At 42.3% G+C, this 5090-nt stretch overlaps 1 pseudogene; it reads left to right on the top strand.

Moving 5' to 3' along the window:
* The first annotated feature begins 3636 nt into the window (after positions 1-3636).
* On the top strand, positions 3637-4600 carry LOC143386160 (sorting nexin-5-like; annotated as a pseudogene).
* The last annotated feature ends 490 nt before the right edge of the window (positions 4601-5090 follow it).

The following is a 5090-nucleotide window of genomic DNA, read 5'->3' as shown; positions in this document are numbered from 1 at the left end:
GAAAAGCAGAAGTCTTGTATTGCATAAATGTCCATATGCCTTGAGTGAACATCACTGATTTGTCTCATCTGATCCTTACATAAAGAGACAAAATGATAAAAATATATTCAGAACATGGTTCAAGTGAAGATATATATATACCTCCTATATTCCTTCTCCTCTGCCCCAGAGAGGCAGTCTGGCTCAAGCTGAAGTCCTGGTGCCATCTAACTGGAGCTTCTCTGAGAGGGTGAACAGACATTCTCCAGATCCATATTTATGAAGATAGAAGTCCTGGTTTAGGATCACATGGAAGTCCCCAAATCTAGATGCTATAAGAACTTTCCAATCTCTTTCCCAAAGAGCACTAAGGAGACCTCCTTCAAAATAGGAGACTATCACCAGAGAGGGAATTACATCTGTGTGAGGCTTATGAGGGGGAAAACACCCAACTGTCCAGGAAAAATGAGGGTCCCGGTTCCCAGATCTCTTGAGCTCCTGAGGCGGGAACTCCTCATCAACTCACCTCCCCACTGGACCACCCCTTGGGAAATGGTATACATGCCACGAGTTCTAGGAGTAAGGAGGTGGACATAGAAGGGACCCATGGTAAATGTGGGTCATGCTGGCAAGAATTCTGTAGTAAAGACAAGGTGTTATTTTCAAGTAATTAACAGGAACATGGCCTCCATCCAGAAGAGGAATGGAATCAAGAAGAGTTCGGAGTACTTAGCTCTCCATGCATTAGGTCATCCCCAGTGAACCACTGAATTGTGAAATGTTGTGGGGAACAAGCTTCCAAGGAGAAGGCACGAATGGCATCCCCCCAGAGTGATCAGGCCTATATCCATAGTTTCAGAGAAAAAACTGAATTGACTGGCACTTGGCCTACCAAGGCTGAAAATTCCAGAATCCATCATGTCTTTAACCAGGGGGCCACTCTCTGCCTCACTAAACTCTGAGGTGATGAAGAACATCCCCAACCACCATGTGTGAGCAACAGGGAATAATGAACAGTGCAGGTGAGGGGAACAACAGGCCAATTTGCCTTCCTCCAGAGGGTCTAGGAACAGTGGGCTGTAATAGCTGAATATGAGTTCCTGCGGGAAGCCACCATGAGATGCATGAGGACCTTTATAGCAGAGAAGCCAGCGAGGGGGTACCAATTGGGAACTTACAGCGGCAATCCCTGCTATCAAGATTGCCCTTTGCAAGTGAACTCCCCCTCCATTCTGCCAAAAGGTCCCTAAGCATCACCAGAGATGGGCATGACCCTTTAAGAATTGAGCAACCTTCCTGCCCCTACCTTTATCCTGTTTTGGTGAAGAATTTTCTATCAAAAATCTTTGATGTTTTCTGTTATAAATAAATCAAGCGTGGGCTCCCTTCTTTGTTAGAAGCTAAACCCATCTGGTCAGCTTGGCCCATGGCTGCCCTCACTCTGAAACTACTTTTCTGTGTCCTGCAGTTATCTCGTAGTGGTACTACTTAGCTTTTATTTACAGCCAGCACATGCTTCTGGAGGGAACCTATTCCCTCTCCCTTGCAGGATGTGGGCGAAAAGTTCAGATGCCCCTCCCAGCCACCCACATGTTTGTGAGCCCAGGACTCCTCTCCGGGCCTCAGGGAGGAGGAAGGTGGAATTGTTGGAACATTAGGTCACAGCCTGCTTGTAATCCTGGAGGAAACTGCAATCGGCCACAGGCTGTGTATTAGGCTGCCTTCTCACAGCTTCAGGAAGCCACAACAAACTCTGTTTGGAGCTTGGGTCCCAGAAGCAGACCCTGGCAGTAAGATTTGGGTGCAAGTTCTTCAAGAGCGAATTATCAGGGAGTAGGGAGACCATATGGAAGCCCAGCAAGGATGTGGGCTCCATATGTGAGATTGACCTGCCAGCCCAGAGTTGTGAATTCCTCCCTGGCCTTTTGCCATCCAAGCTGGGAGAACCAGAGGTGATTTCCACTTGTTATTTAGGAGAGCAATGTTTCCTTGAGTGCTCTTGTTGTGGATGTCCAATATTTTAAATACTATGGTATAAAGTTTAAAATGCTTAAATACTATGGTACAAAGGCAAAGTGTCTCATGTTAATAAATGGGAAGGAAGACTATGAACATTATATATATAGAGAGGGAAGAAAACACAAACATACACAATTACAGTCCTCAATTGTGTTAACTGATCATGTATCTAAGGGGAATTGGTTCTAGGATTCCTCCATGAATACCTAAGTCCATGGATGTTCAATCTCTTACATCAAATGCTGTAGTATTTGCCTATAAACTATATATTCCTGTATGCTTTAAGTCAATTCTAGATTATGTATAATATCTAACACTGTGACAGTGCACTGTAAATGATTGGTATACTGTATGGTCTATGGAATATGACAAAAAAATAGTCAGTACATAGACACAATTTTCAATCTAGGTTTGTTTAATCTGAAGATGCAGAAACTGTGGACATAGAGGGTCAACTGTATCTACTTTCACTACCCATTTAATATTCTTTTTTGTCTCCATCAAAAACTCAGCAGATCTTTACCTGTGTGTGGAAAGGGACCTAAACATTCATCCCTAAGTGTCTTAAGTCTGAATTGAAGAGTTATAATTCCCATTGATGTCCCCAGGTCATGACAATACTAAGAGATTTCCATTCTAATTCATATTCACAGAGTATAATAATACTAAGAGAAAATCTAGGAGATCTCCTGTATCCTAGACTTGCTCTTCCTTGCCTCCATTGTAGTCTGTGGGGCCAGGGGCATTTAGGGCAGTACATTAGATATGGTACTTGCACCATCAGGGCCTGCCCAATCCAGTCTCATATGTATCTCTTCCATTCAATGACAGTGCTGCACTGCACGTGCAACCTAACAACTTGGGGGGCCAGGTTATAGCAGTTTGTGAGGGAAGCTCAGGTCACATGGTAACTTGGTGGCCAATAGTTGAATATCCAATCTCTATAAAAGTCCGGTAGCAGGCTAAGACCTGTCTCTAAAATGGAGATAGTTCTCTGAGGGTGATTACAGTGATTTGCTCAAAAATCCTGAAGGCCTGAGTGATGATTCACCTAGAGCCCTGTCTAAGGCTCTTCACAGCATCAATATTACAAGCACCATTCAAGCACCATTGTATCTGGTGGCTCAGGTGGCAAGGCAGACTATACATACTTTCCTGGGTCTCACTCTAACACAGAAGCTTTTGCGGTCAACAATATATGGGCTGTGCTCTGTCAAAGTGTACCTCACTGGAAGAGCATCAGTGCTGCTCTCCATGTCACAGTCTTCTGGTCAGTGGCCTCTGTGTGGTGCTGAGTAAGGCCATGCAGCCCCTGCTCTAGAGCTGCATTGCCAAGACATGGTTCCCGAGTAGCTGCAACAGCAGGAGGACTGTGACAACCTGAGGTCTGTTTCTGTGCACCTGAATGTTGATTCCTCACTTAAGATTGACATACCTGATGCACTCAGTGACAGAGATAAGGTCAAGTTGACTGTGCACACCAAGACTCCACAGCCCACATTTCAGAGCCCAGAGTTTTCTGTCACCAGGTGACATCAAAACTTTGTGTGACTACATGATACTCTATTGAAGCCACAGACTAGGCTTATTATTCCTCCTGCTCCTAAAAAACCACATTTAAATGGTCCTCAAAAGAAGATGCAGAAACTGGCAGAGGGTGAAGGATCTCTGACAAAAGAAGAATTTGCAAAGATGAAGCAATAACTGGAAGCTGTGTATCTAGCTGTCTTTAAGAAGATTACGTCCTCTCATGAAGTATTTCTTTAGTAGCTTTTTCTCATTCTGTTCTCAGTAAATCACAACTTTCATGTTTTCCTAGAATACAGTAAGGATCTAAGTATTCTGTGGAAAAAAAGAGATGTTTGGTTGCTTCTTTAGAAGTGTGGTGAAAAGTGCTGATGAAGTTCTTTTTCCTGCAGTTAAGGAGGTGGATGACTTCTTGGAGCAAGAGAACTTTCTTATTTACTATTCCCACAGGATCAAGGATTCCTGTGCTAAAGCAGACAAAACGACCAGATCTCATACAAATGTTGCTGATGATTATATTCACACTGCAGCCAGCTTGCACAGCCTGGCTTTAGGTAAACCCACGATCATCAAAAAATACCTATTGAAGTTTGCTGAACAATTTGAAAACCTTAGGAAAGTAGAGGGTAGAGTCTCATCAGATGAAGATTTAAAGATGACAGAGCTTCTCCAATATTACATGCTTACAGAGGCTGCGAAGGGTCTCTTATAGTGAAGGGTCTCTCATACAGAGGCACCAAAGGCTTCATCAACTAGAGAACTCAAACAAAGCTCTGGATAAGGCCCAGTTAAAAAGATTCTGCAATCTTTGTAATGTTTTGAATAACCAATAAAAAAAGTAAAAAAAAAAAAAAGCAAAGATGTCAAGTTGGCTGAGGAACACCAGCAGAATTGCTGCCAGAAATTAGAACAGCTTCCTGAATCTGCAAAAGAAGAGCTTATAAATTTCAAACAGAAGACAGTGGCAGCATTTAGAAAAAAAAAACCTATTTGAGGTGTCTGAACTGAAAATAAAGCATGCCAGAAAGAATGTCTCCTCTTGCAGAGCTGTGTTGACTAGTTCAAGAACAACTAATCTACCTTTTCTCTGAAGGAAACAAATGTGAAAACTGCATCACTTAAATCATTACCATAAAGTATGATTAGCTATGACTTTAAAATTATGTGAATAAATATTCTGATTTCTAAAAATCTTAACACTTAACCATGTTGGTTTAAAAATATATATTTTTAATTTTTTTAAAATATTTATTCTTAAGTTTTAGGTGGACACAATATCTTTATTTTATATTTATGTGGTGCTGAGGATTGAACCCAGTGCCTCATGCATGCTAGGCAAGCACTCTACCACTGAGCCACAACCCCAGCCCTTATTTTTTTAATATTTATTTTTTATTTGTAGTTGGACACAATATCTTTATTTTATTTATTTATTCTTATGTGGTGCTGAGGATAGATCCCAGGGGCTCGCACATGCTGGGCGAGCACTTTACCACTGAGCCACAATCCCAGCCCCTAAAAATATTTTTTGCTGGGGATGTGGCTCAAGCGGTAGCGTGCTCGCC

The sequence above is a fragment of the Callospermophilus lateralis genome, unplaced genomic scaffold (assembly GCF_048772815.1).
Source record: "Callospermophilus lateralis isolate mCalLat2 unplaced genomic scaffold, mCalLat2.hap1 Scaffold_1018, whole genome shotgun sequence".
Taxonomy (NCBI): domain Eukaryota; kingdom Metazoa; phylum Chordata; class Mammalia; order Rodentia; family Sciuridae; genus Callospermophilus; species Callospermophilus lateralis.
This window is presented reverse-complemented; position numbering and strand designations above follow the sequence as displayed.